We start from the raw sequence: 22,659 nt of genomic DNA, 5'->3' as shown, positions 1-22,659 counted from the left end.
GGTTGGAGCTAGACAGTTCCTTTTCCTGAGTATGATGGGGTATTTCTAGTGATTTGTAAAGCTGTCCATGATGAGCTTTTGAGATTCAGGTAGCAGCAACAAAATGGCTCCTGCGTTTTTCAGCGGCACCTGCGGTTAACAGTTTTGTAGGTTGGTTTCACTGGTGATTTGAGGGATGACACCTTCTCCTGAAATGACTATTCACAATTACATCTGTACTCTGATAATTAGGCGGCATTCATGGCCAGAAAACTGAAGCAGTGTTAGACGATTTTAAAGCTGTGTTAGTGCTGAGCCAGAGTACAAGGGGTGTTGGAGCTTGGATCGCAGCTGTAATGCTGTACCTGCCCTTGATTATATTACCAACGCTCTGTGGGATGCGGTTCTCTTGTTGAAAATAGAACGTAGTGGTATTTGCCTATCACAGAACAGCACAACAGGCGATTAACTCAAGTGGCTTGTATATGTGAAAATACACTGAAACTGCTCAGGAAGCTCCACTAGCTAACTGGGCTTTGGACCTGAGTTCATTTAGCTTCGCTGCATTCCAGTGTAACAATTGCAATGGTTCATCTTTAATTGTGCATGTCTTCTAGTCTATGCACCAAGCTTGGCAGCAATACCATCAGGAAAGGAACTGAAGTGTCAGGGTTTCTGACAATTTGGGCTTGCAATCATTGTGGGAGAGCTTGCAAGATTTTGCTGTCTTCAAACCAGAAATGCAGTTTAGCTTCAGTTTATCTTTGAACCTAACTTTAATGCAAACCTTAGCTTCACATACTGCAGTTTTGACTTTACCTAATAAAAAATACACATAAAACAAGTAGAAATAGGAAGAAAAGACCTACTTTGCAGAAAAAATGGCCTGACTAGAGAATGAGGGAGCCTGGCAAACTTGTGGTGTTTGTTCTTGTTCAGCTACAGTGAAGGCAGATTAGGGATAAATTACTCAGTGAGCAAATGTCTTGTTTTCTCAGTAACTCCACCTCTTTTGGGCATCCTGCCCTGTCCCCACCCCTTGCACTTGTCTGCATGTCTTAATGGCAGTATTCATGCAGCTGGTAATTTATGTGTCTGAGAGAGAAGATTTACACAGAGCCTTCCCTTCAGTTATTCAGAAAATTTGAGATACAGTATGGGATTTGTTAGGTCCCAAACTCTAACTTAAAAATCACAAACGTCTTGAGGGCTGGACTTGAGTGAGAGAAACTTTACATGGAATAACTCAACCAGAACTTAGTTCTTAGGTCTTCACTTTACACCTAGTTACAAAAGTTTGTCTTCAAAATAAATACAATGCCTATTGTAACATAAGCACACAGTCATTTGGCTCCGGCTGAAGCAGTTCGATGTGCTGCTCTGGAAGACAGACAGAGCTGATCCAGTTACTGAAACCTACTTGATTCAGTTGGTGTCTCGTGTCATAAACACGAATTGTTAATTTCATATTACTCATAACAGGCGCACTGTGAATGTTTGCAGAGTTTATAGGATATCAGTTACAAATGTGATTATACCAGCCATTCCTCAGGACTGACACCAGTTTCAAATTAGAAGCTGACAGGCCTCACCTGCTCCTGAGTTCACCGACAGGTCACCTTCTTGTCATTTTGGCTGTCCCCCCATCAAAATGACATCTGTGTTCATAAAGGGACAGTGAGGGACTCTAAGTTGTTAGAATTGTTGAAGAATAAGAATAAGGTGTCATCTACTCCAATAATGTAGTGCTCAACTTTGGCCTTTCAGATGGCGTGATGCTTGCACCTGACAATGTTTCCAGATACAAGAATAGCTGGTTCGGAGGGGCAGCAGTTGTTCCCTCTTCTACCCATGGATGCTAGGCATTCAGCTCAGCCCTAGCCACAGAGTATAGACAATCCCAGAGACTTGAGCAAAAGGCTTCAAAATGCCTTTACTTTTTATATAAAGAAAGAGTACATTAGCTTACATTGAAACATTCAGAGGAAGTTATTACACATTCATTTTTTTTAACAACCTATGAAAGGCTAAAGGTAAATACTGTTCAACAAACAACTGGATAAAAGACATTCTAAACCTTTACAATTTGTTGGACATTTGCATTGATTTCTTTACATGCCATTTATGTAGATGCAAAGCATAATTTTATTGTCCTGGCTAACGAGAATCCATTCCTTTGTAATAGAAGATTCTTCATACTTGCTCAGTTAATCTAATGCAGTTGAGATAAGGCAGTTCAATTCCTATGTACTGACACTTCTCAAAACCAGGAAAAAGTACATCCACCTTCAAACACAGACTTTGGAATTATTTATTTATTTATTTATTGTCATTAAACAATTGGAGAAGTCAGATTGAAACAACTTCAGACTTTCCAGGTTAAAGATCTGGGCTCCTCTAGATTTCAAGTTTATTAACTAATTACATGCTGTAATATAGGTGTGCCTCCTATGGAACAGCTGTACATATGTGTTCTAAAGGCTTGGGTTTTACAGGGAGTTAAGTAAATGTATACGTATGATCCCATTGAAATTGCCTGGTCCATCGCTGCTGTGTGCAGAGGAAGGTCTCTGGGTGAGCTCCCAGTCATGGGACATTAAAAGCTTTTCTCCTTGCAGCTCCACGTGCTGGACAGGCCCATTCTCGCCTTCAGCTCACGTGTATGCTGGTGGGAAAAGGGCACAGACATATTCGTGAGAGGGTAGGAAGGGATAAACAAGATGTTGAGTTGCACTTTGCCAAATGAAGGGCTCAGAGCAGCCAAGGAAAATCTTTTTTCTTTTCCCCTCACTAAATTAGACCTTTATTTTTGTCTTAGACACTGTGGCTAGCAGAGCTGTAAGGACATTCACAGTTATCACAGTTGCCATCATTCTCTGAAATCTGTCCTTGATTTTATTTTCTGCTCCAGGAAATATTATAGTATTGTTATTTTATCTATCTTAAATAAACCTAAGGCCTGACTCTTCATGGTGTAAACAAGCATGACTTCAGGAAAGCAATGCTGATTCATGCCATCCGTGTGTCTGATTCTTAATATAAAAGGGAACATGTTACTAGAGAGTAAACAGAAGCAAACCTTTGTAATAGAAATTCATGTCATCAACATAGACAACCCCCTCCAGTGATCAGCAGGAAAAAAATACCCAAGGTAGATTTACAGAAGCCACCACTTTTTTTTTTTTTTTTTTAATGATTTGGATATTGATCATTTTTAATCTTCTTCTCAGAACAACCGGGAGATCTATTATAGCTTGAGCCAGCCATGAAAAGCGGGTCCGTTCTTTAACCTGCACCAATTCACTTGGACATATTTTATATCTCCAGGGATTCAGCCACAAAGTCCATTAGAGCATCAGATGCAGTGAGGTCAAATCAATTGTCCATACTGCAGACAAGGTAACCATCATTTACTGTAATTCTCCCCCGTCATGGTAGAGGAGAGGAAAGGTTAAAAGCTGTATTACCACGAGGCTGCCTCATCTATCTTTTAGTATATTGGTAATACCTAAACATTGCTTAAAGAACTGAATGTACAATCTTAAATCTGTGTTAAACTGGATTTAAAGGTTAGATTGCCAAATCAAAAATTTGCTAATGATATTTTCTTCAAGGAAAAACAGGAAAAATATTTTTTTTTCCTTTTTTTTTTTTTATAAGAAAAAGCAAATAGCTTTAAATATATTGTCACATCTGACATGACCCATCCAAAGCAATACTGAACATTCATCTCAGAATGACCTGAATGACTGATATTTATCCTTCCCTATACATAGATATATTTACCTATGAAGTAATTTGCTGTCATCTCTTTAAGCTGGAGATGCTACGACAGTCCAAAAACAAAAGAGGAAGTAAATTCAGGATGTATATTTTGCACTGTAAATCAAGTCCTTATGTGTTTGCACTCTAGGATGGGCAATAATAATTGACTGAAGCAATCACTGCTGTGGGAAAACAAACGTCCTGGCAGTGTCGCATCTGAAGGTCAAGCCTGATGACATAGTAAGCACCTGAACTCTCACTGACTCCTGGGGAGGTGGCGGTCGCTGAGCACCTCCCGGAGCTCGCCTGGCAGGGACAGATTTACACAGTCATTGGGGCTGGGGGTGAGGATGCTTTTTCTCCCCCACCTCCCTCTGTTGGGTCTGCAAAGTCATTTATTTCCATTATACTGCCATACTCTCTGGCTCCTCTGCTCTGTGTTAACTGCATGAAACCAGAGAGAAAACTCAGTTCTGTGCTGCCAGAGATTGTATGTTCCTCCTCCTTTGAATAATTGTGCTGTCCCTGATTCACTTCACATGAACTGATGTGTTGCGTGCATGCAGGGGAACCATGCCCACCCCTGCCATGCATGAGAGAGCTGTAGCACTGTGACCCAGTCCTTGTAGGACTCTGTTGAAGTGGGAAGCAATAAATCCAGCCTTTTCTAGGTTAATCTTTTCTCTTTCCCTGGATTTCTTTAATCCTGGCCTATTTTCATTGAGAAAGTGATTGAATGAAGAGCTACTTAGATTTTACATATTATAGAAATATTTTCACATCTGTAGAAATTAGTCATTTTTTTTTCCTTCCGTCTCAGAAGCTAAGTTGCAAAGCAAACATACACGTGCATTTAAAATAGCGCTAAAGAAATAAGGAACAGAAAATAGTTGCTGTTACTAGTTGCATATCAAATATATTTCTATGGCTGACATACCTTCATGGTACTCGTCTTGGGAGACAATGGGATGAATATAGTGGGAGTGTAAGAGCTGATGGTTTGGTTACGGATTAATAAATATCTTTATAATGAAGCTTATTTTAAAATGTTAGGGTTTAGTACACAGCACAGTAAATTCTAATTTCAGGTAATGTGGGTATTCAGTAACCATAAAAAGAATCTGCTATAAGTTTTGTATGTGCTGAAGGAGAGATAAATGTGCTTTAGATTAGGTGTTACATACCATTCACTTAGCTGCTTTTCCTCTTCTGTTCCCTCTTTTTATCACTTACCTTAACACTGACTCTCTGTGGTTCCTTTTTCTCAATCTATTCTACCCATCCTTTTCGAATTTGTCTCAGTGTATGCCTACTCACAGGTCTTTCACTAATCCTCAGAGCAGTGCATTGTGACATAAAATAATAGTGTTACACCTATAAATCTATAGTGGGTAACTCCTTACAAAGGTAAGTACCAGAACAGCTAATGTTATTCACTTATATTTTAATAAACAAATTATGAAATACATAAGGAGAAAGTAAGGCTAAGAAAGAAAGAAATTAATCCTAGAGTCTGGAAAGAAATAAAAGGTTAAAAATATCCTTTCCATCATAATAGCACAAAATTAGGACTGCATGCAGTTTGCATGGTCTGTTGCTTTCCTTGTTCTGGAGTACCTCTCAGATAGCTCGCAGTTTAGCAGTACCCTCACTGCTGGTACATATTCTGCAATGCTAATTCAGAGAATGGTCCACTGGGTTATTTAGCTGAAACTGGAGTCTCAAAAGAGATCAGACAAACTTTGCTGTTCTTTGTCTTCAACGAATATCACAGCTCTGGCTGAAAGACCACTAAGCTTAATAGAAAGGCTTTGGATCTGGAAAAACGCTTACTGAAATCAATGAGAGAAAGAGCTTTAACTCCAATGGTTAACACTTCATTCTGGACCTTTTCTCAATAGATCCAGACATTGGCTCTGCAACGCCTAGTCATTTTATAAGATCAATACGACAAACCTGACTTGTCCAATGGGTGTGTGTTTACTATGTGCTGTGTTAGCATTACAAGTCAGATCAGACTTTTGAAAAATGAGTATTTGGTTTTACAATAATTCCAGCCTGTGCAGCAAACAAATTTTTTAAGGAAATCTGTTTAACCAGGAAAATCACTAAGGAATTCCTTAAGAGTTATATATAGCTCTTAGTTGACAGACTTCCTTAAAGAACTCCTTTTTCTATGTCTACAGTAATTAAAATAAAAGTTGTCCTTCGAGTATTTGCTGTTGGCAAGATGTATTTAGTTTAATTTCCTCCAAATGCTAAAGCGCTTGCTACAGTTACGGAGTAGTTCAGTCTTGTGAACATGAGAGAGATTCAGATTCTCAGAATTTGTCATGAAGTAATACATTCAAGCAGACATTTTTGATTCTACTGGTCACTCTGAGAGAGTGCAGTAATTGCCTGCTCATTGCATCAGTAGTCACTGTCCTGGAAGCCGAGTTAATGGCACGACAGCTGTAGCATTATAGACAACATCAGTGCAGGGTTTGGGGGACAAAATTCCTCTCCAAGTAACCAAAAAAGGCAGGCCTGATTACAGAAGATGGTGACATTAGACAGAACTGTTCTGAAAACATGCACAGAAACAAGCAGAAGTGCATTTGTGAGCAAGCCTTACCCTGGGTGCGGCTTGGGTTATGTCGTTGCTTGACTGTTTCATGTTAAAGATGAAACACAAGAGTTCCAGTAGGAGGTTACCAAGGTCATCTCTTCTTTTGAGAAGTAACTTACTCTGTTAAAAGTTGAAATGTTGATTAATGAAAGACATCTTACATCTATATACAAATGCTTCCTACAGTGCTATATAGGCCACCAGAGAAGACTTTAATTACAACTTTAATTCCTGCTGAATTCCTGATGTTCAAAACATAAAAAAAAGGTGCCAGTATTTGTGACCAAATGAAAAACAAGTAGCTTAGAAAGACACACACAGCCACAAACCAAACCTAAGTGCTTAATTAAACATTTTGGTATTTGCTTTGGGATTGGATTTTGGGCAGACTTTCTTGTAACAGTTCTTCAAGGGCTGAAGGAAAAGCATGGCAACCGGAGAGTTCTTGCTTTACACTGATCCATCTACTTTGCTTACGAGTTTGTTAACTAACTGTCATAGATGATGATTAAAAGAGCAATGTATATTTCTCCAAACCAGCAAAATGGTGAGAGAATAGATCAAAATTAAACATTATGGTCAACCATAGAATCAACTGGAAAGGTCCCAGATGACTGAAGACTTGTTAATGTGCCACCCATCTATAAGAAGGGTGATAAGGAGGACCCAGGAAACTACTGGCCTGTCAGCCTGACCTCGGTGCCAGGGAAGGTGATGGAACAGGTCATCTTGAGTGCAATCACACAGCATGTGTAGGACAGCCAGGGGATCAGGCCCAGCCAGCATGGGTTCATGAAAGGCAAATCCTGCTTGACCAACCTCATCTCCTTCTGTGACCAGGTGACCTAACTGGTGGATGAGGGAAAGGCTGTTGACATAGTCTACCTAGACTTCAGCAAGGCTTTTGACACAGTCTCCCACAGTATTTTGGAGAAGCTGGCAGCCCGTGGCTTGGACAGGTACACTTTTTGCTGGGTTAAAAACCAGATGGATGGCTGGTCCTGAAGAGTGGTGCTGAATGGAGTGAAATCTAGCTGGTGGCCAGTCACCAGTGGCGTTTCCCAGGGGTTGGTGTTGGGGCCCATCCTCTTTAATATCTTTACTGATGATTTGGGTGAGGAATCTGAGTGTACCCTCAGTAAGTTTGCAGATGACACCAAGTTGGGGGGAAGCGTCAATCTGATGGAGGGCAGGAAGGCCCTACACAGGGACCCGTACAGGTTGGATTGATGGGCAGAGGCCGATGGGATGAGGTTCAACATGGCTAAGGGCTGGGTCCTGCACTTTGGCCACAACAACCCCATGCAGCACTACAGGCTTGGGGCAGAGTGGCTCGAAAGCAGAGGAAAAGGATCTGGGGGTGCTAATCAATGCTCACCTGAACATGAGCCAGCAGTGTGCCCAGGTGGCCCAGAAGGCTGATGGTATCCTGGCTTGTGTCAGGGACAGTGCAGCCAGCAGGGCCAGGGAGGTGATCATCCCCCTGTGCTCTGCTCTGGTGAGGCCGCACCTCGAGTGCTGTGTTCAGCTTTGGGCCCCTTAGTACAAGAAGGACATTGAGGCCATGGAGCATGTTCAGAGGAGGGCTATGAAGCTGGTGAAGGGCCTGGAGCACAAGTCCTGTGAGGGGCGGCTGAGGGAACTGGGGGTGTTTAGTCTGGAGAAGAGGAGGCTCAGGGGAGACACTATTGCTCTCTACAACTCCCTGAAAGGAAGCTGTGGGGAGCTGGGGGTTGGCCTTGTCTCACAGATCACTAGTGATAGGCCTAGAGGGAATGGCCTCAAGCTATGCCAGGGAAGGTTTAGGTTGGAAATTAGGAGACATTTATTCTCAGAAAGAGTGGTCAGGCATTGGAGGGGGTTTCACAGGGAGGTGGTGGCATCACTGTCCCTTTGGGTATTTAAGGAAAGGTTGGATGTGGTATTTAGGGACATGGTTTAGTGGGTGGTACTGGCGGCCGGGAGGTGGTTGAACCAGATGATCTTGGAGGTCTTTTCTAACCTTAATGATTCTATGATTATCTAAAAGATCTTCCACTTTACCACATGCCCAGTTTAAACAAATTTGTCAGATTAATTCAAGGATAATTTTTCCAAGATTTTGAAAGATAGAAAAGCAGTAGAAATATTTCCATAAATTAGACAAAGAAATCTATTTTATATATCTGTTGTCCTCAATGCCCTCACTTACAACTCTGAGTTCAGAGTTGATATACATGTACTTTGCTGCTGCATGGAAATCTGAAAGAGAAATTGGCTTTAAACAAAAGTGAACATAACTGATTTATTTTCATTACTGAAGTTGAGGAAAATGCAATATGTGTGAAAGGAAAAAGTTATATTATTGAAATAGGAAACAGTTATTTTAAAAAAAAGTAAAAAAAAAAAAAAAGGAAAAACAAAGAAATTAGATGGTTTTTAAATACAAGTTTAAGCAGGCACGATATCCCTTTCAGCACAGTGTGGGATATAACATTAATCTTAATTGTCTGTGATCTAAAAAACTGTGTATGTTTCCTCATAAGAACTTTCCTCATAAGACTTTGCTACATTACCTCATTTTTACCCACAGAAGGCAAACTGCTAGATTTTTGGAGACAGCTAGCAATGATTTTATTCCTATGACAATTAGTTCATTACTAATCTTGACCATCTCTCCAACGAACTCTTGAAGAACTTTAATATTAAGAAGCACCTCATAAATCATTTACAATAAACCTGAAGGAATATTGAGCATTTATAAATATGACCTCCCTTTGCAGGATTTGTCCATCGTTTTTTCTTATTTTTTTCTTTTTTTTTCCTGAACCTTTCCTCTAATTATCTTTAAATCTCCATGAAAGTAGCCAAAGAAACTGGAACTGAGATTTGTAGTAATATTAGTCATTTTAGTAATGGATATTCTATAGCTTGTCCGTTTTTCCACTTCCTCTAACCTGGTCCCTTCATAACTCAGACAGTTAGACAGACTCTTAATACCCTTTGGTTGGAGCCAAGGGGTCTTAACGAATGTAATTTATACAGTAGTTGTTGACTTAAATGGCAAAACCCCCAAATTTTATGCTTTTTAAAAATGTAAATCTATCTGGATCTCATTAACAAAGGTTCTTGACTACAACAGAAATTCTTCTTTAATTTTTTTTCAAAAACTATACATTTTATTCATGAGATTCAGCTGTTGTTTTCCAAAAAACACTGTGGAATCTGTTGGTTTTTGTCCAGTGGACTCAGCCTAGAGTAGATTCTAGATTAGTAGAATCTAACAGTAGATTTTTTTAACAGTAGTATTTATTTTAATCCTGAGACTGAGAAACTTCTAAGCAGCTATTTAAAAAAAAAAAAATGGTTAAAAAGGGTAGCTGCATATTAGAGACAAAACTTAGCCCATGAATAAAAAGCTTTGCTACTTTACTATTCCATTCTGACCATATGGAAATTAAAACACAGCAACTTTGCCTTATCTATAATATCTAGAAAATCTATGTGAATCAACCTCCATTTGGGAACAGCTGAGGACCTCTGATGTTTTTTTTTTTTTTAAAAAAAAACGTGTTAATTTTTGGATAAAACTATTCTGATAAAGGTTGTCACACTGTTTATTAGTGGACTCATAACTTGAGGAGCTACAAGGTTGCCCCGACCTACTTTCTGCATAAATTTTGGCACTACCCATTGAAGGTCCTATATGAGAATTGACTCATACTGGTGGTGAAGTATGGTACAGGTTTATTTTATTTATTATATTTTTGTAAAATCCAACAGTATCTACTACTTTACTTTTGGATTTGGGGTGTCTGAGAAGTATGGTAAAGCAATGCAGGTGGTGTTTCTTTTTGTCTCATGCTGCTCTGTTTAGCACATTTCTGCTAATGAGACATAAAATATGGAGGTGGGCTTGAGGAGCTCCTATTGATATTTCAGATCTCTCAAGACATCACCATCTACCAGATACTGTCTCCACACCTGGCACTTATTTTGGAATGATAGAGGTTTTCTTTTAAGAGGTTTTGCCATTTTAATGCAGAGAAGTCCATGGAAACTGCTTCTTAAACTTATCCAACTTAAAGGATCTAACAAGATTCAAGATTCCACTTGGTTCCTCTCCCTGTTATGTTCAACAGTTTATAACTGCATTGGAAGTGTTCATAAAGAAGACAATAGTGTAGTATAATCAGTTCAGACATAGATTACTGGCTCACATAGTGGCTAGTTTTGAAATAAAAAATGAGATATGTCTTATTTTGCAGCTACCTATTTTATAAGCAAAGCATGATTTTATTGCCCCCCCCCAGAAATCCCTTGCTGATACCCATACCGTGTCCTGCACTTGGTCTTGCAGCATTTTGCTTGCCTATTACTAGTTAGTGTACATCTTCAGGTTTGGCTGAGAAATTATGAAATATTTGGATAAGCCCTGAAATGAAGATCCAGAGCACTAGGCCTGCTCTCTTTTGCCTCTTTTTTTCCTCACTTGATCATATCAACTTCTGGTTTTAAAATGATATATTTTGAGAGCAGTATAACAGAGCTCTGAGGTAAAATACATTTTTATCCAAAAAAAGATACAAAATCATGAAAATTATACTGACTCTGCCTTCCTCCCTTCTTTGGTCTTTTTGTCTTAAGCATCTGCATTACTGGAGGACAATACATTAATCAGACATCTCACAAGCCAGAATCGTATGTAGCCTGATCAGTTTTGGGGTAAAATTTAGCTAGACTGCCTAAAAATGCTTATTGGTCTCTATGGATTTGTGCTGAATTTATTTAATATAAAGTGTAATATAAAAAGCCCTCTCTGCAGTTAATTAGCCTCCAGGTTATTGCAGGCCCAAAGGCATGATATTTGAGTTGTCACTGCTACTTGCAAAGATCAGCAGTATTTAATTTTTGTGTAGCACGAAGTAGATTGCATGTGCTTATCTGGCTAATGTTCATTGTTTTCAGAATCTAATTTCATTTTTAGTTTTCTTGGCCCTTCAAATTGCTGCCAAACATCATGAACTTTGCTGAAATCAGTTATGTTCCACTGAGATAGTAGCAATTGAAATGACAGCAGCAGTAAACCTGAAGGTTCTTCCAGAATGATGCTTTTGTAGCTAGCGGCAAGATTTGTTTCTGTTACATTATAAACCTAAAACAAATAGGGCTCATTCAGACTCCTTTGGGATTGGGCAGACCTAAGCTTATTAATTATTCCTGTTTCCTAAGGAGACAGCATCAGCTTTCCTTCATTTGATAATCCTGTTTTCTCAGAAAATGTTTACACATGTTCCAATACCAAGTTAGCAGTGGCAGGAACTCTTTAGTGGTTAGAGAAGTGGCAGAAGGTTAAATCATCTGACTTTGATGTTATGTTGATTGTTTACCCTTAGTGTACAGTAACATCTTAAAAAAATGAAGCAAAGTGGGTGTATTCATTACTGGACAAACACAGCTGACAAGTTAAAGAATATGCGACTCTCTTAAGCTGAGACCAAAGTGCTTCATTTATAATGGAGATTACGGTAAGAACCAAATGAAGTTGTCTAAGGGAAAATGATGTCTCCTGAGCCTTTATTCTGGTTTGGCCACAAGTTAATAACACGACCAGCACTTAACAACAAAATGCAGGACTGTATTATCTTTTAGCAAATGCCAGTCATGTGCAATCCAAACAGGTCAATTACTAGGAAATCTCCGAAGATCTCCTGAAACCTCAGAAGAGTTAGAGATGCCAAGAAAATGTCTAGATGCACAGAGACACAGGAACAGAAATAGGGCACAAACCAATTTGCAGAAATGGAACTTAACCCTTAGAGGGAAGAACCCTGGCTGCTACATATTCATTTCCATTTCATTAAATATTTATGAAGAGACATGCATGTAATGTGATTCTAAATTATGGAATAAGCAAACGGGATCTGTGCTGTTTCACTCATGTTTAATCTATTTCTTTCAACTTTTCTGTATCTTGCAGGAGTAATAGACATTTTTTTTCCCACTAGCATGCTAGATATTTGAAAATTAACATGTTCTCTTAAATGATTCTAAATCAGCACACACAAAATAGAGTGTAGAGGCCAATGATAGCCTATTCTTCAGCTCAATACGCATGTCTAAGACCTATTAATATTAATGAAACCTGCACACAAGCATGTGGGGATAATTGACCCCATTAAATTCCACTTACTCATGAACTACTTTGTAAGGTTTGTTCCTTAGTTATTGTAGGTTTTATCAAGGATGAAAGCTGGAACAGCATGTATCCCAACAGAAGAGTATTTCAAAAATAGCTTTGCGAAACTGAAAAGTAAGTACCACAAAGAAACATGTTTTCATCCAGACTACCACTGTACAATGAAAATAACTTTATCTTGCTCTAAACAGGATGGTAACATCAGATATTTTTCTCTTTCTTTGACTAGCTTTCATACTAAATGTTAGCATATTGCTAGCAAAGTAAAAAAAAATAAATCGTGAACCCAAGTTTTTATATAATGTATGATTTAGTCATGTGCCAACAGGCTCCCCTGTGAGATACCAGCTAATCAGCACTGGCAGCTCCCACCCCCTAGCACATTTCTGTTTATCTTATTGTTCTGAAACTAGCCATGATGCACAAACACATACTGTGTTTACAGACAGGATGGTGCACCTCCCTTCACCACAATAGCTTTGGCATGATGGTCAGTGCAGCCCCATTCACACTTCTGGGTAAGATCAGGTCTCACACTGCCCATGTCCCTGGGCACACAGAAGGGAGACATATTCCTACACTGATGGGTGACAGTGTTGTCTTAAGCATTTTGTTTCCATTCGGACATTTGATTTATGTGAATGTCTCAAATGCAGCATTGTGAAGAAAAAAACATGCTCAGAAAGCACTGATAGAGGAACACCATTAACTGCATCTGCTCTTACCCCATCGGTGACAAACTCATGGGAAGTGGGGGAAGCACAAGATAGGTATCTTCCCAGTGTTCCTTAGAGAGATGGTAACATTTACTGACCTGGTGTGCTCAGCTGAGATCATCAGAAAGCTTTACTCTTCCTCACATAATCCTAGTCACAGAGTTCCCAGGACCCAGGGAAATTCACAATGCCCGGAGAGTTCACTTGTCTCAGTCCATTCCTGTGGAGCAAAACACTGGTGGGGCTCAATTCTCCACCCATATTTCCCTGCACCATACATATTGTACAGATATAATTTGGGGCTGTGACCTTCAAAGGTAGCTAAGGAAGGGAAGGATGGGAAGGTAGCCAAACATGGGAAGGATGAACAGTATTTCAAACACATACCTGGAGATCTGGCCTTTGATTTTTTTTTTTTTTTTTTTATTCTGACATTCTGGGAATCTTGTCTTCACTGAGTTTTCTTTAATGTTTGTTCCCATTCTGTCTGAAAAGGGGAGTAAACCAAGGGAGTTATTCTGTTGTCTATTTAATGGCTTATCTCTAAACGTATGAAGATCACTAAGTTCACTTGAGAGAATGTGTCTAGCATCTGTCCTGATTAGTGCTAAGTGGAATTTGACACTGTAGACAACCGTATAAGAATTACTGTTGTCTTCTATCAAATACATGGTATATTCTCTCTGACCAGGAATGGCTGATCTCTTTCAAGCTGATGTTTTCTTTAGAAGAAGCAGTCTGCGCCATACAACTGGTTTTGCATTTACATGCAACTGTAATACAATCTCCCCAGACATACAGAGGAAGAAGAAATGCTAGTGATAGAACTAGTATTGCTGTAGCTAGTACTTAGATACTATTCAAAATAATTTTCCTGACAGTGCTGCTACTATTTTCTTGGTAACAATCTCAAACAAATCTCACGAACAAGATCAAATCTTTCCCAAAAGGAGCACTCAGACAACATAAGTTGTTGTACTCCTTATTCTTTGTGCACAATACAGAAATTAGTATTTTTACAGTCTTTCACCTGGTGCACCTTTAAAACCCCTTGTTCAGAGCTCCAGTGCACCTGAAGAAAGGGCCAAAATCACACTTACCTTCAGCTGAGTCTACACAAGAAGCAGTGTCTCCATAAGCTTCAGACACAATGCTACTTGCACCGGACCCGGAATGAATAATCTCCAGACATGAGTTACTGGCACAATTAGAGCAAGAGCACAGCTGACTGACATACTCAACAAAAGAGCTTTGGCAAAGGTTGCAGTGGAAAGGCATATAGAGGAAATTCACTCTTGGCATTGAACGTACCCTAGTAAAAGCAGGACCTACTACTGATTAACAAGCTCAGACTCTGCAGACCAAATACCAAAGGATGAACAATGGCAATAACACTCTGTTATGTCTCTCTCCGGCATGCATGCAATTTATCATTAACTTATATTCCATAGGCAGCTCCAGCAGTACATTTTCACAGTCTAATTGATGCATGTGAGATTTGGCTTGCAGCTTTCAGAAAAAATCACAAGCACAGAAAATTCAGTTCCATCCAGCAAGGAAACCAAAGCCCAGCAATATTAGTTACAACTGCAGTTGTGTCTCCAAGGGTGCACATTTAACTGGGCAGCTGGGCTTTCCTCATAAAGAAGAATATCTTGCTGATTTCTCCACAGAGCTCTACTAGATTTGGGAAACACAACTGTCTTTTACAAGAGGCAGGAGAACCCCTCTCTGAGGAATGTATTTTTTTCCCATGTCAATCAATTTGATTCTTTTTTCCAACTTCGGTATGTTTGCTTCAGAAGTCAGGCTTACTAGTTCCTAGTTCCCAGGGTCACCTCTGAAGCCTTTCTCACAGACTTTCATCTTCCTTTTCCCTACCTGTGGTACTAAGGTCAGTGCAAACAATTGTTACTGGCAATTTCACATGAGTACATTCAGAAATTGAGAGTGAATGCCTCTGCTTCAAGTGTTGTACTTGTTTGACTCTTTAATCTGCTGAAGTCCTGAAGACACTTTTGGTCTGACAGGAACCCCCCTGTCCTGATTACTGATGCATTTACTTTTCTTGCAATGGTTTTATTTTCTATAACTGTTCTTTTTACAGCTCTGTCATGTGTTGGCACCACCAGCTCAGTGGTAGCCTTCTATAGGCTGAGGAAACTAAATACAGTTTTATTATTAGATTTCTATGTTTAGCAAGAGACTCTTAAAAACATTGTTTTTATTTATTTATTGTGGTTTTAGTTAACTTTTCTGAGTCTATTTCTTCATTGGACACAACTTACTTTCTTACATGACTTTTTACTTCTCATAGCCTTATTCTCTGCTGTTTTGACAGGATAATTGCTTTTGACATTTGAAGAGGTTGTTTAATGGTACACATTTATGCTGAACCTTTATTATTGCTTTAAGCAAACTCTGTAAGGACTGTGTTAGCTGCTCCTTTATATACTTTGCCATTTTAAGTTAAGTTGGTGCAAAGATGGACATTTCTAACTTTGTCTTTCTGTGAGGAGTTACATTTGAGAATGGCAATATTAGTACATAATTCTTTCCCTTGTAAATAGAAAGTTGGCACTTTAGCTCTGCTGAGTGTCTGACCACTAAGTGGTATTGGCATCCAAGTATCTCAGTTAGTGTCTTACATCATCCTTCACTCTTCACGTAAGCCTCAGCCTTCTTATTTTTTATTATACTGTCATTCCAGAGCTGAATGGTGCAGCTGCTCACAGGAGTAAATGGCATGCAGCCTGGCTCTTCTGCAGCAGCCATGGAAGAACCTTCTTGGGGTTACCCACTGTGAGGTAAGATGCTGGGCACATGTGCCAGAGGAGGCATAGTCCCCAGTGGAAGGAGCTGCAGACACAGACATTAGCTTGAGTTTCCAACTTCTCAAGTCCTATGAGAAATAAAGTAATTTATATTTTTTTTGGTGAAATGCAATGTGTGAGGAGACTTCTGAACTCAGTGACAGTCATCTTGGTAGGCACTGCCTTGTGTCACATGCCTGGAACCCAGGCAGGGTAGACATGCTAGGTCTCATGATGAACGGGACTTTGGATCAAGGCTCCATCCCTTACATTATTTGTAGTAAGAATAAATAAAGATAGAATTATAATAAAGGCAAGTGAAACAAGCATTCAAAAAGCACGTATACAAGAACCACAAGAAAACAGTGGCTAACTGTGAGCTGTGGTGGGATGGCAGAGCAGGGTGTGGGAACAAGCACAGGCGTGTGTAAATACAGGCTCCCAGCTCTTACCTGCCGACCTGAGTAGCCCAGGCAGATGAGCTGGGAGCCCTCCCAGCCCTGGCAGTGGGGTGCTGCCTGCCAGGTCTGTGTTCCTGTGAGTGCAGCTGCCTTTGTCTGAAAGGGAAAAGAAAGCACGAGATATATCACAGGTTGGGTGGGTACAGCAGGTGATGTAGCCTGTGAGTACACACCAGCCCGAGCCCCATGAGGGTTCAATTACCTGGCAGAGTAGAGCAGGTAAATTGAACTGAAAACCCACAGACAGCAACAAAAGTAGGGCAACATCCGCACATGAAGCCTGAGCAGCTTAGCTTACACTAATGGAAAAAGGGATTTGAATAGCTAAAACCTACTACATCAAACTGAGATGAAAATACAACTCTAAGCATGTATTTCTGGACTGCAAGAGGACTGGTAGAGAGGAGAAATGATATCCATCTTACTTCTGTCCTGGACAATTTGCTTTTATCCCCCATCTTTTAATAACACAGAGAGATGCTGTTATCAAATCACATCTTTTTGCATGTAAACTCAAGAACAACTGGAAACCTGGTTCCAGGCTTAGGAGTGAGATGTATATACGTACCTTCATGGCACATATACACAGCATACACATACTTATCCCCAGCCCCCATGTTTCTCTGCTTCCAAGTTTCTGTATTTCATTATGCACCCTCACAGAAAGTGATGGCAAACAACTACACAGAAAAAAAAAGTTATTTAAAAAAAATCAAACCTGGTACAAGCTGTTTCTAAGAGATAAATATAAAACTGGTATTATATTTTGAACTCTCGATTAATCAAATGCTGTACGTGAAAGAGGAAAGGGCAGATTCTACTCAGATTTGTAGCTCTGTAAAAAATCTGAAAAATTTGCTATTACTGTGTTCGTAAGTACCACAGAAGAATCTGCCATTTTCCTGTAATGGAACTGTATGGAATAACAGAACTTTGAATTTCAGGAACTTGTTTCTCGGTGAAGATTCTCATTTCACAACTAAGATTAGCTGAACTCTTCACCCACTCCCACAAGGGAGAGGGTGCCCTGCAACTAGACAGATGGCTCCTGTAGAAGGTCAGAAGAAATGTTCATGCATACTTATTTTTGTACAATATTCATTGATTCAAACTGCTTCTGAGCCTCTCTCCCCCCTTTTTAATAGGAATTTTATCATGTTTTTAAATCTTTGCCAATATCAACGTGGCCAATTTAATTTCACACAAAAAAGTGTGGGAGCAGCAGTCTCAGTTCCCCTGGATAAACACTGGACTACGTGCTGTTTGTGTTTGACTATGTCAGCCATGAGCTCTGTAAGTATGAAGTCCTGCCAGGCAAGACATAAATCTTTTGTCAATGAAAGGGGTACATTATCAGCTTCTCAGCTATTTCTTTTCTAAACAGCTACCTGAGGTTTAACATAAACATTCAACACAGTTATTTAAAATAAAATAAAATAATAGTAAAAGAACACTTTCTCTCATGCATTGAACATTAATGGCAAATCAGAGAGAGCAGGAATCAGTCCTCACGGCAGGTCCCAGCTCAATCTAGAAATGTGGTAGTGTACATTTGGACTTCTGAAGAGGCAGAGACTTTAATAATACTTTGGCTGTAGCACACTTCATGCCTCTGGAGTCTGTCCCTTGTAGTGAAGGTGCCAGATTAAATCCTGAGAAAACTGGGTAAAACTTTGCTAGGTTAATGAAGCAATCTCCCCAGGAATATGTTCAGTCCAAGCATGGATATTGGAAGAGAGGTATGATGAATGGGGATTCTTATTCTCAGTGAAAGTATTGTTCCAGCTATCTTCACATCTAAAAGTATAAAGAAATTAAACTGCTGACCCACCAAAGACCAACAGCCTAAAGGTTCATGAATTTAGTAGCTCTCCATGAATCCAGTCAATCTCTACTCCATTTTCAACTCCTGTAAATGTTGAATTTGGAATTCTAGACTCACTCCTGAAGTAAAGTAGCAATTACAAAACCCACAGAACTGTGGGGAGTACAGAGCAAACGGGATCCACATTGAGATATGGCTTCTAGCCATCGGGTTCTCTAAACAGCTTGCTGAGAGCTTTACCAAGCCATGCTGGGTACAGAGAGTCAACTGTGCAGGCTTAAGGCACACAAAGGAAAATAGCATGCAACATGCCAAAATACAGAATTGTGCCTTAATCACAGATTTCAAATTCGGATCTAAATGTATTCAAAGCTTGGGAGCAACATCACTAAAGAAGGCTGGAGAGGGACCATGTTTTCAGGGGGTACCCTTCTTTATGTTTGCTAAGACCTGTGCTTTTTCCCTGATGCCCAAGAAGTCTGATACAAGTATGATGAAAACGATGGATTATTGTCCTGCTCTAAGGTGCTAGTATCACCCATGCCTCCTCCCAGGTAAACAACCCATCCCTAATTACTTTTTCCCAATACTCCCAGTTTTGTTACCTCCATGCACAACTTTGGTATTTGACACCACTGCAAGGGGAGCTAACCCTGGTGGTATGTGCTAGGCACTGTTGGCCATATACTAGCCCACTCCCCAAAACATCTCCAATGCTCACTCTCGGATTTCTGTGAAGTTTGATTGTTTCTTGCAGAATGTCTCCTTAAACACCTGTGTAATTCCTCTCAAAACCATCTTGAAATGCGCTGGCTTCTTACCCTGGGATCTGTCATCCTGTTCGGTTCAGGGCACCTCAGGCCTCCATCACCTGCCTGCAGCCCTGGGAGTCAGCATTGCAACCTCAGTCTGCTGGCGTGGGAGAGAAAGGTATGTATTCTGCTGGGACTAAGCAATCGTAACTGCAATAAATAAAAAGTAAAACTTACAAAGTTTGTGGATTGAAAGTGACAGCCTTTTCTCATGCTGATTAGTTTTTGATCACTTATGGAATGAGTTATTAAGTGGCAGAAGAGGATGTGCTATGTGGTCACAAAACCTTCAGTAAAATGAGAGCTTGAAAGGGTCATAAAGATGTTTGTGATCAGTCTATGGAACTGGAGTTAAGAAAATTACAGTTCAGGAGAAATGTCTTTGAGTGAGGAAGAACAGAAAACTAAGTAAAACCAGTGTTTGTAGGAGCTGTAGATAAGATTATATGCATTGGATTTACAGAGGTCCTCAGAGGAAAATAAAAACATCTCAGTGTAAAAACATCAGCTACAATAGCACAGTGGATAGGCTTGCAAGCATAGGTCTTTTTATATGCAATTTGGAAAAACAAGTTATGCATACATGATTTGTTGTATTTTTGTTGTAGAAGGCTTTAACCCATTTTTATGATTTTAGGATTAATAAATGTTATCCAAGTCAAGCATAAAACAAGCAGCACCTCATTCAGCACACTCACTGGAATTTCCAGTGTATTTATCATTTTCTACTGGGATCGTGGTTATAGCAATGATTAGAAAACAATATGGCAGGAAACTCTTGATGTTAAACATTCGAGTTATGTATCACAGATTGTCTCAAATTCTCTGACTTTTTAGATTTAAATCTTTTCAAAGTTCTCCTGAAGCTTTTGGCACGTTTTCTGCAAGATATGTACAAGAGAGACAGAAGAATCATGGAGGACTCTTGCTTTCTGTTATTGTTTAAATGCTGATGTTTAAGGTTTAAATTTACAGAGAACAAATCATTCTACATCAAAACTAAGGTGTTGCATGTTTATTTACAGACCAAGCTCCAGTAGTAATGTGCATTTGTCATGGAAACTGATTTGAATTTAATTCTAAACCCTGTTTTGCACCAGGAAAATGTGAGTTTCATTTTACTCGTCTCTGTTTTCAATTATAATTTGACAAAAGAAATAACTGCATTACCTATTTGATTTGCCAGAACTTTATCCCAGCACCACCTGTTGAGCCCTCGGCACTCGAATCCTGACATATAGCAGAGAACAAAATTATGCGGTTGGCATACTAACTAGTAAGGATGCCAACAAAAGCATAATATAGCCTTTGTACTCAAAGTACAACAAAATATATATTAAGCTACCAACTGCAAAGGTTTAAGAAAGCCACATTTAATTATACATGAACATATCTTTCCAACAAATAATTCAGTAGAAAAATGGTATGGAAGTTAGAAAGGACCCCTTTTGTATGATTTGCTTTGGTAAATACTGCAAGCGTAAAATAAATAAAGTTTCACAATACCGTAGTAGATTTACATTAGAGATGGCAAGAAGATAGCCAGCTAGTTTATACAAATAGATGGGTTCAATGCTATCAGCTTCTCAGTTTAAACAAAATGCCCCATGTTCATTTCTAGTGGGGGAGCTGATTAGCACAGCCCTGGTCTCCCAGGAAGGTAGAAGAAGGGGCTCTCAGCACTAGCCCTGACCAACACCTCTCTTCTGCCAGCGACTGGGACCAAAGGAACAAGGATCAACCGTGCCTCTGAGACTGTCTCTTTGCCACAAAAGTCATCACAATTGCTTTCCTGGCACCAGAACTCTTCTGACCCGAGGTCTGCACAAAAGAGGGGGTAGAACTTGAAAGGAGATAGGATGGGCCGGTAGGGATGAGGCAATAAACACTGCTCCCCAGTTCTGCAGAGATCAGAGGAGCTCTGTGCAGGGGTCTCTGAAGTCCCCTCATGTCAGGGGGCTCATGGACTCAGCCCCTGTAGGAATGGGCTTTTAACCAGGATGTGAAGACGATGGGTTCAGTTTTCCAGGGCCCTGACCTTCCTGTGATCTTTCCCAGACAACAGCTGCATCTGCCCCTGGGATGGGCTTTATTTCCCCAGAGTTTGTCCAGAAATAAGAATGAGATCACTACAGACTTCATAAGGGAGTGTTTTTAAGTACTGATGACAATAACAATTTACAGATTTTTGTCACCCTCAAAAGCCTAAGAACAAATTAAATCTGGAAATTTGACTGTAGCATTGCTACTTCAAAGAGACGGTTGGCCAGAAAAATGACTTTGGATGGAAATGAGTATGTTTCAAGGTAGGAAAAATGAAGAATGGAGTCTTGCTCCTGCTCACCCAGAAATCACCACAACTCCCCTCATACAGAACCAAGGATGAGGACAGGATGAGGCAGAAAAAGCTAACTGACACACAGGGGAGGGAAAAGAAGTTTGGGAAGCATGAAGACAGGTTAATTGCCAGTTTTCCAATATTGCAGCAATTCTCCTGATGCATCTGTGCAGGGCTGAGCACAAAGTTTTTGATGTCAGGTAAGGCTTGTGTCAATATTAGAGTATAAAGTATAAATGAAAGACCAGTAAAACTTTGCATAAGAAATCAAAATACTGTAAGTTAAATAAAATATCTAGAAAATCTTTGAGAGAATTCATTGTTGAGACAATGAAGGATAGCTTTAAAATAGCTTGGAAAAAAATAACGAGCTTTGCAAACAAGAAAAAAACAAACAACAAACAAACAAACAAACAAAAAAGCCGTAAATCACAAAGTAATCAAAGGATTTTACTTACTAAAGTAACTTTTGCACTCTAAGCTATTTAAATATTATCACCTAAATGGATGGAATATCTCCTGCTACCTGTTGGCTATCACCAGGCACCATGTTCTGATATACAATTATTGAACAGTATATCAAGAAAGTTTAATGAGTGAGAAAAAAACTCCAAGAGAAGGTGGAACATTTCAAATTGTATCCAGAAATCTGTAGAATAATTTTGCATGTAAATTAGTTTCTTACTAATGTATTGCAGTAACCAGCATTCAGCACAGATTGTGGTCTTTGGAGGGTTCAACCTGACTGGACACAGCCATGAGCAACCTGATGCAATGAGACCCCTTTGAGCAGGTGTTGGACCAGATAACCTCCAGAGGTCCCGTGCAGCCTAAATTATTCCATGATTCTAAAACTGACCTAAAGATATCAGATTTTTTCTCTTAGAGATATTATTAAATTAAAAATAACGGAAATGCAACTTTATTTATTAGTTACTTCAAGGTTGGAATTATGTATTTACTATGAATAACTGTTTACAAATTATATCTTTGTAATCCATAAATGGTTACTACTACTGCACAATGGGTGCTAATGGTGTAATCCCAATTAGACAATAAGAAATAATTTGCTAAAACTCTAAAATGCTGCCTTGAAACTTAGACCAATATCTTAATTATTCCACGCTGAAAATGTAAAATGACAATTGTTAATGAGAAAAA

At 39.5% G+C, this 22,659-nt stretch overlaps 1 long non-coding RNA gene across 4 annotated transcripts in view; it reads left to right on the top strand.

Moving 5' to 3' along the window:
• LOC137860594 (uncharacterized) overlaps positions 1-22,659 on the top strand; it is a 116,289-nt gene that overhangs the window by 88,282 nt on the left and 5,348 nt on the right. For 3 of the 4 annotated variants that reach the window (XR_011099071.1, XR_011099072.1, XR_011099070.1), the window contains 3 exons: positions 15,960-16,056; positions 19,106-19,278; positions 20,186-20,266. This is a non-coding gene — a long non-coding RNA (uncharacterized lncRNA). The remainder of the gene's footprint in view (positions 1-15,959; positions 16,057-19,105; positions 19,279-20,185; positions 20,267-22,659) is intronic. The other variant, XR_011099073.1, reaches the window with a different exon arrangement.

This window comes from Anas acuta, chromosome 8 (genome assembly GCF_963932015.1).
Source record: "Anas acuta chromosome 8, bAnaAcu1.1, whole genome shotgun sequence".
Classification (NCBI taxonomy): domain Eukaryota; kingdom Metazoa; phylum Chordata; class Aves; order Anseriformes; family Anatidae; genus Anas; species Anas acuta.
The sequence above is the reverse complement of the archived record's forward strand: the minus strand, read 5'-3'. Positions and strand labels throughout refer to the sequence as shown.